Below are 8,149 nucleotides of genomic sequence, written 5' to 3' on the forward strand. Positions count from 1 at the left end.
TTTTCTAATAATTTCTGCAAAATGTATGTAACTTATATCAGTCATTTAATTTTGTCAAGAAACTATTATCGAAACTGAGTATAACATTGACACTGAAATAAGAGATATATACTACAAATTAATGTTTCAAAAGGGAAAAAAAACACAATAATAGTACATCATAAATTTAGGCATTTATATATCAAATAAAAACTCTCTTTTAGTTGTATACATCAAGATTTCCTCCTCTTGCGGTATCAGGAGTTTACTTTTATTTACATACATTAATTATCTTCCTCCTCATAAGGCATAGGATATATATATATATATATATTCAATTGAATAATAAGATATAAGATGAAAGTTTCTCGATTTATAGAAGTGAATGGATCTCACATGGGGTCTCACTTTGCTTTGAAAAAGATGCAAACGATAAAGAAATTAAGAAAGAGAGGGTTTTAGGAAAAAAGAGAGAGAGAGAGAGAGAGGCGATAAAAATGACATAAAACACTAAAATTAGTAAAACGTGCTCTGATTTTATTATATAGGAAAGACACTCTATACAATCCCATTGATTTGAAAATGATGCAAATGGCAAAGAAATTTAGAAAGGGAGAAGGGGAATAAAATGACAAAAAATACTAAATTAGTAAAATGTGCTTTTCTCGGTTACAATAGCCTCTTGGCATAGTACAAGAAAAATAAAATAAAATCTAAATAAATTGGTACAGGTTATTTCATTGATGAGAATCGAACTTGAAATCTCTATGTTATCTACCAAGAGTGTTAGTCACATCGCTACACGCACTTTCTCGTAAAATGTGCTTTAATTATATACATAGGTATACTTTGTGTGTGTGCATACACTTCTAATGGGAATTTTCGAGGCCTACAAGGCTTTTCATTACTCAAGAGGGCAATATCTTGCAAAACATTAAGGGACCCACTGGAAGGCGACTAAAACACCAGAAACAAGGACATCTCGAACTAATGATCTGATAGAGGCAAGAAATATTTTTAGGCCAAGGTCCATTAATTGAATATAAAGATACCGTAGAAATGATGCGAGGACTGATATATGTAGGAATAGAAAGAGAATCACCTCGATACTAAGCCAGATGGAACTCGGGATCTTCCTTGTAAATGGGAAGATCTAGAATGAGCAGCTAGCCTCCGGTATAAGTGCAAGTACAATCTATTTTTGGGAGAAAAAAAAATTGTAAATTACATTGGAAAGACAACGTCACAGAAAGATTTGTGATCACCAAGGCATCCGACAATCCAATCACCATCAACTTGTTAATCATTTCTACTTCTAATAATAATAATAAAGATTAAAGGGAAGAGGTTACTATAGTTTCATAATAGTCCCTCCAAATTGAGAAAAAAAGGGGCTGAAAAATCAGACAATCCTGGTTTATAAAAATCACGGAGCATGTAAGATAATAACATAAGGCAAATCACACTATTTGCTGAAGTGCAAGAAACGATAGGGTTGCTTCCTTATCAGCCTCTTCCTTAAGCTATGGAAATGGAAAGATCCCATATGTGTTGAGCCTCTGGATGTAACATTAGAGATTGATAATTGATGTTAAAAGTATATGCTTTCTGACAATAGCAGAAAATGGTACATGAAATAGAGTGAACTTACCTATTTGCGTAACCAAAGGATTTTCACTTGGCAATCACTTCACTTTGTAATTGGCAAAATAAGAGCAATAGTAGTCACTCTACCATCATTTATCAAACTTTCAGGAGTGATTCCATTTTTCACGCTTAGTACATAAACAGCGCAAGAGGCATCACTTGGTTTTGGGAGAACTCTATAGTCTCTGGGCCTCCGATTACGTCCGAAATGAAAACCTAGCTTGTAGTGTTGGCATATTCCATCATGTACAGGATCAGAAGCACGGAAGTAAGAAAACTTAAGAAATCTCCATAGCCAACCATTCTAAAATGCAGAGTCTCAAATTCAATGGTTAGGAGAATGGACATAAGAAAATTGGAATATAGACAACTCCGATTTATATTAGGAAAAGATATTCAAGAAATTATTTGACGATTGCACTAAATGAGCCAAAAGAAAGAGAACATGAAGGAATCCAAAAATAATAGATGATTGAAGAACTTACCCTGTTAATAAAGCCCTCCTTAATCTTTTTCTCACAATAAGGCCAAATTTGATGCTTCTACCCTTATTATTTGTATACTCCCAGCCTTATGTGCCCGCCACCACTTCGATAGATTGCTACCTTCCATTAGGTACATAATTAAAATTTGGGCAGTGATATATACACGAACAGAGTGAATAATTACATAATATACCGGGACTGAGCATCGGAGTCAGAATTACTAGATTGTTGAAGGACATTACGAACGTTGATCGGCAAACCTGTTGGGCAGACTAGTTGGTAGAACGGTCGGGCAGAGTTGAGAGTTCTCACAAAAGGAAGAGGAAGTGGAGGAGCGGTGGCTACTCGTGAGTGTAGAATCAGAGGCGCTTGGAGAAGAAGAGAGGCAAGAGCGTATTTTGGAATGATCGATATTTTATTTTTCCCACGAATTGATTGGACGACACTAATTGATGGGGTGGGGCTGAGCAAGTGGGAAGGTTTTAGGGCCATGGAAGGAATTAGGCTGGGAAATGGAGAGTTGTGAGATAAAGGAATATAAGGAGATGAATCAGGAATTTAAAAATCAAGAGGCACAATTGGTAGCTGTAGAGACAAATGACGCTGTTGGTCTCGCAGATACATCGTATCTGGCCTTTGCGTGGAATGGCACTTAAAGTAATATTTTAGGGGTATTTTAGGAATAAAAAAATTCCGAAACAATCAATTAAGATTCATACTTTTATATGGATTATATTATATATATTATAATTATAATTATAATTATAAATTATAAATAACTAATGGTCAAATGTAAGCTATGTCAACAATCGTGACAATTCTAGGAAAATGAAACCACATATTTTTAGACAATTTTTTTTCCCACGCGTGATAACACTTAGAAATTTAGACACCACTTGTTTTTCTTTTCTTTTGTGCAACTTACCTTTTAAAATATAATGTAAAAAATGTTACCTATATTAATAGTGGAATGCTCATTTTTATAGGATATGTTAGAAGTTCTTAAAAATCTATGAAGTATAAGGTGTTGATGAGAAGGCACGAGAGGATTTAGTATTCCAATGACGTGGCAATATGAAATGATTTCAATTTTAATGAAGTGGTGGTTAATTTAATGGAAGATTATGGCTGAAATTTCACTTGATTGTATGAGGTGTTATCGATTCAATTATATAATTGTGAGCAAGATTCTATGAAAGTAGACTATTTCAAGGAATATAAATGCATAACTATACATTTATTCAAATATAACAACCGTATGAGAAAGGCTATTATCTCGGATCATTATTTCTGCTATTACTCCCCAGCAAGCTCAACAGGGAGGACTCCACATGGAACCAAATAACTGAAAAACAAGATGAATGTAGGCATTTGGTCAGCCCATCTGCTAGTTGATCATCGAAGCTAATAAAACAAATAAGTAACTGTCTATGAGTGAATCACTCACAAACGAAACGATAATTAATCTCAATGTGCTTTGTTTTGGCATGAAAAATTGGATTCGCAGTAAGATATATTGCAGAAACCTTGTCACATCAGAGAGTTTGAAGGGTTATGAAGTGATAATCCCAATTCTCGAAGTAATGATTGCAGCAAGATGATATTAGGTATGGCATTAGCGAGACTCTAGTATGCAAACTTAGTGTTGGACCTGGCTACTGTTCGCATTACTCCTTGGAGCTCTAGGAGATAGGGTTTGAGCCAAGAAAATTAATAAAGCCACTGGCAAATTGTCAATCATCAAGATTCTTAGCCTAGTCAACATCAGAAAAACCATTAAATGACGAAATAGGGCCATGACGAATATGAACTCCATGAGTAATAATACCTTTGAGATACCTCAGTTTCTCTTCACAGCAAGCCAGGGTGTGGTAGAAGGGCAATGCATTAACTGACGGACTTGATTAATGACATATGCAATGTCATGCAGTGATAATTACAAAAGACTACCAACCACATTGTGATAACACAAATGGATCATCAAAGGAATCGCCGTCATGAATAGAAAGCCAGCTCCTGTTGTGACCAGAGTTCTAATCGGTCTGCACTCTAACATGAAGGTACGAGCAAGAATATTGTGATATACTAGAGGATGATCGTTGAAATATGAATAGAGAAGAATTTGCCTTAGAGTTTGAAAAACCAAGATGCTGGAGAAAGTTGCTGAGGCGTTGGGACCATGCCCGAGGTGCCTGCTTGAGACCATACAAAGAGCGACAAAGAGTTTGCAAACATGATCTGAACGAGATGAATCAATAAAGCTATGGGGCTGAGTCATATAAATCTCTTCTATGAGATGCCCGTGAAGAAAGACATTGTTCACATCGAGCTGCCATATAGGCCACTGTAAAGATACAACACTAGAGAGGACAGTATGAATCTTCACTGGCTTAATGACTACACTAAAAGTGTCGTCATAATCAATTCCTTCTCTCTGATTGAAGCCACTTGCGACTAAGCGGGCTTTGTAGCGATCAATGGTCGCAACAGCTTTCTGTTTGAAGCGATACACCCACTTGCAGCCAATAATATTTTGAGAAGAAAAGGGAAGAACACGATCCTAAATGTGATTTTGCAGGAGTGCTTGATATTCCTCCTGCATGGTTGCTCTCCAATGTGGGTGTTTTTGAGTTTTAGCAAAGGACTACGGTTCCAGTAGATCAGCAAAAGATAGAAAAATCGATAGAATGGTATGATATTATAAACCGAGGAGGAGGAAGAGAGCCATCCTGAGACCTAGTTACCATACGATGAGTTCTCTGAAAAGCAGTCTCAGAGGTGGTAGTAAGAGCATCCTCTACACTGACTGTAGGACCTGTAGACTGATTGTGAACTTGAGGAGCTAAAGCAATTACATCAACTATCGATTTAGCAGGTGCGGGATAAGCACTAATGCAATCATGAGGTAATGGTAGAACAGATGATGGAAGAGGAATATATGTGGCGGATGCAAGATCAACTGAAGTGTCACTTAACGGGAGGTAAGAGACTTACCAGTAGCCTGCACAGGACCTGAAGTGGACTTACCAAATTCCACCAAGAAAGGCACACTTGATTTGTATGAGAAGGTCTGAGCAGAGCCGAAGAGGGTTTAGCAGAACTAGGATAGGAAAACACAAGAATTACCCAATTTTACTGCTCTGATACCATAATTTAGTGGAAGATTATGGTTGAACCTCACTTTATTGAATGAGGTATTATCGATTTGATTATATAATTGTGTGCAAAATTCTATGAAAGGAAACAATTACAAGGAATATAAATGCACAGATATACATTACTAAAATACAACCATATGAGGAAGGCTATCATATCGGATCATTATATACTTTATTAGTGGCATAAGATGTTGGCTCAAAAGTTTGTTATTATGATACATAGATAATTAAAAACATTTCTTCTGAATCAAAATAAGAATTAATCACCTCAAAGAACGGCTACTGCACAGGACTTCAGGGACATAGAAATAGAAATGCAAATATATAAATGTGTGGTATGCTGGTGTCTTTCACTTACACGTAATCATTTCCTATTCAAAACCCTCTCGATAGTAGATCAGATCATCCATAACAATCGATATATTCAATGGGATCACTCCATTGTTACAAGTGTATCCTTTCGACCCTCCAATTGTAGTCAACCATCACCGATTTCAATTGGGGTAAAAGGTCAGCCACTCCTATTCAAGTTGGAAAGTTTTCATTAATGTGGCTTTATTTGAAAACCGTTGCCATAACTAGATGTATGGTACGACATTTATTCTGGGTTGTTCGGGTATTCTAATTGCGGTATTAATCTCTACTCAGATAATCCTCTAGGAACAAAAACTTTGGCATGTTGGCCTACTCCTAGCTACACACTTTGGCACTCAAGCACAATCTCAGAACATGGACTTTAAATTGCTCGGATCAGTTCTGGAATCCCCGGGATTGACTTGTAATTTTTCAAAAGTTTAGGGGTTAGTTTGGAACGATATTAAAGTGCCGAGACTAAAGTCAATAGAAAACGACTGGGCTGATTTGAAAACATACACAAAAAGTCTGGAACTTACATACACAAAAATGTCCCAGAGTTGTCCTGAAGTCAATAGAAAACAACTAGGCTGATTTGAAAACATGCTTCCCGCTCATGAACTTATTTAAAAAATCCAAGAAGTTCAAAAACAATTTTAAAACTCAGTAAAATGTCTCGGTCCGAACTTGAAGGGCCCAAAACTCGGTACTGAGTTTGGAATGTGGAGAAAACTGCCTTAGACTAAACAGAGGATCCAACAAATTCAGGGGCTAATCTGGAATGATTCAATATAAACTTGCAAAATCTGCAAATTCAGGGCTAAACTAGAAGGAGTCAATAAATTCAGTTACTAAGTTAGAAAACTGTCAAAACCTGCTGAGAGTAGATCTAAAACTGCCTAGAAAGTACAGGGACTAATTTTCAAATATTGAAAAGTTAGGTGCTGATATAGAAAGACTTAAGAGTTCAACTACTAAATTGAGAAACATGTCAAGACCACTCAAGACCAATCTGAAACTATCTGGAAAGTTCAGGGGTTGATTTGCAAATTCAGTTTAATTCAGGGACTGCTCAGGAGAGTCCTAAAAGTTCAGTTATGGAATTGAGAATGTCAAAATATCCAAGACCAATATGAAATTGTATAGAAAGTCAAGGATCGATTTACAAATTCTGTAAAGTTCAAGAACTGAACTGAAATGTCCCAAAACGTCAGTTACTAAGTTGAAAAACTGTCAAGAAACCACCGAGGACAGCTCCGTAAACTCTGAGAAGGTCTGCAGGTCACAAAAATACCACAAGGACCGGTTTGTATCAGTGGGAAAACTTTGCAAAAACCAAGTTTAACCATGGGAAAAGTCATCGTTTTGACTTTGTTTATCTTTTTACTATCCATTCATGAAAGATATCCACACAAAAAACATGTTTGGCCAAGCTTAGTAGCCGCTCAAAACGATCAAAACTCATTTTATTACCATTTTTAACTTTCTTCTTGTTGAGAGTTGTTATCCAACATTGAAAAAACAATGAGAAAACTATGATTTTATGTAAGATCGGGTACCATCATCCTATTAGTTCGACCTTCTGAGTTGGAAATGAGTGTGATTGCTTATAGGTTCAGCGAAAATTTTACATGATATCAGAATAGGTTATATTTCCACAGACTCACACCACCCCAAGCCGAGAGTTCGAGAGCAGCCAAAAGTGTGTGTCGTGTTAGTCCCCTATCGTCCAAGCACGGGAGCTTGACTCGTGCTTAGCTGTTGAGAATGGATGTTTAAGGGCACATCACAGGTGATGGCAAGTGCGAAAGATCACGTGTTGCCGCGTAAAAGTGGGTGTTAAGTACAATTATTTCACATTGAAAAATTAATGAGGAAACGATGAGTTTGTATGAAATTGAGTGCTATCAGCTTGAGTTTTTGCATGGGAGATGAGCCCGATCACTTATGGGTTCAATGAAAATTTCACACTTCCAAATTAAGTTTTGTTTCTTCATCCTAGTAACCAACTAGATCTTTCGAACACAAATTCACACACGTCAAGCACGCATGAGGATCAAAATATAAACGATTTTGTGCCTATGGCCTAGCCCTATTAAAGGTGGATCTAAGTGCTATTGTCTAATGCACATTCAACCGAACATTTCCCACCATCTAAGCTTTAATACAAGATCATGCCAGACAAATGATCATCCAAGCAAGCACATGTATCTCCCGTGGAAGCCTAGCTACCCAACTAACATCTTATTTTCCCATTTTTCATTTTCTAACATTTCATTCAAATGATTAAGGGCGGACCCTGTTTATTGAGGGTCTTACTCACCACCCCAAGGCCCGTGAAGCTCTAAGGTTTATGCAAGTTGAGATAGCACAGAAACGAGAAGAATGGCCGGGTCTTTTGAGCTAGGTTCTCTCTCCATTCTTCGATTAATAGGGCAACCTCCATGAGTTTCCCATACCTTGGCCACCAGGGCTCTCCTCCACACCTTGGTGTATCTAACGTTAGACTTCAAGGGTGTAATGCAC

General features: G+C 37.0%; 1 long non-coding RNA gene across 6 annotated transcripts; it reads right to left on the bottom strand.

Annotated features, from left to right (window-relative positions):
* Positions 1–605: 605 nt before the first annotated feature.
* LOC116193122 lies at positions 606–2,707 on the bottom strand. Of its 6 annotated transcripts, none has more exons than XR_004154203.1 (3): positions 2,305–2,705; positions 1,082–2,227; positions 606–974 (listed from the first exon to the last, which is right to left on the bottom strand). It is a non-coding gene; the product is annotated as an uncharacterized LOC116193122 (long non-coding RNA). The 6 variants fall into 6 exon arrangements; XR_004154207.1 differs by having other exon boundaries at positions 606–1,842; positions 2,112–2,231; positions 2,305–2,704; XR_004154206.1 differs by having other exon boundaries at positions 606–1,538; positions 1,631–2,227; positions 2,305–2,703.
* Positions 2,708–8,149: the final 5,442 nt, after the last annotated feature.

Source organism: Punica granatum, chromosome 1 (assembly GCF_007655135.1).
Source record: "Punica granatum isolate Tunisia-2019 chromosome 1, ASM765513v2, whole genome shotgun sequence".
Lineage (NCBI taxonomy): Eukaryota > Viridiplantae > Streptophyta > Magnoliopsida > Myrtales > Lythraceae > Punica > Punica granatum.